Below are 844 nucleotides of genomic sequence, written 5' to 3'. Positions count from 1 at the left end.
GAGAGGATCGATACGATTTGCTGGAGACCGAGGACTCGCTCATCGGCGCACACGCGAGACCGCTGTCATTAGCTAACAGGACACACGACTGAGCCGGGGGGGTGGGGGGGAGGGAGGGTGAGGAGTGTCACAAAAAGTCATTACAACCTGAGAGAGAGAGGGGGAGAAAGAAAAAAAAAAAACTTCCTACCAATGGACAACAGGAAGTGACCACCACCACCAACGGGGAGTCTCTGCTTGGAGAAAGAAGCTGCAAGACAAAGAAGAAGGAAGGAGAGGTGAAAGACAAAACTGCCCAAGGTCTTCTGCGTGTGCGTGTGTGCGCTTGCGAGAGAGGGGAGAACAAAAGTCAGCCGGGAAGGGGAGACAGAGAAAGCGCGACGGAAAGGAGACAGGATGGAGGAAGAGCCAAAGACAAGCATGTGAAGATCAAGGGGAGAGAAGAGCACGGCAACACACACGCACACCGAAAAGACAGGGGAAAAGAAAAAGCATTCTCAAAAGTTTCTTTTCCTCCTGGGAAGAAATTACTCACACGCACACAGAAATCAGATGCCTCGCAGGTCAACTTCTGGGGAAAGAGAGACCATGAGAGAAGAGGGCGCAGAGTGATGTGAAGAAAGAGAGAGAGAGAGAGAGAAAGAAGCCAGAAAAGAAAGCAAAGACAGCAGAAGAAAGCAGCGCAAAAGAAACTGCGAGCCGGGGGAGGGGAGGAGAGAGACAGACAGAAGAGCGAAGATCGTGACCTCCCCCAACAAGTGAACCTTGCACATATGTTGTGTAAAGTGTGTGCAAAACAGAGCCCTCCTGCGTGGTGCGTGTGTGTTTCGCTGCTGCTGCTGCC

This window comes from Egretta garzetta, unplaced genomic scaffold (assembly GCF_000687185.1).
Source record: "Egretta garzetta isolate BGI_Z169 unplaced genomic scaffold, ASM68718v1 scaffold14, whole genome shotgun sequence".
Classification (NCBI taxonomy): Eukaryota; Metazoa; Chordata; class Aves; order Pelecaniformes; family Ardeidae; genus Egretta; species Egretta garzetta.
Note: the sequence above shows the minus strand (reverse complement) of the source record.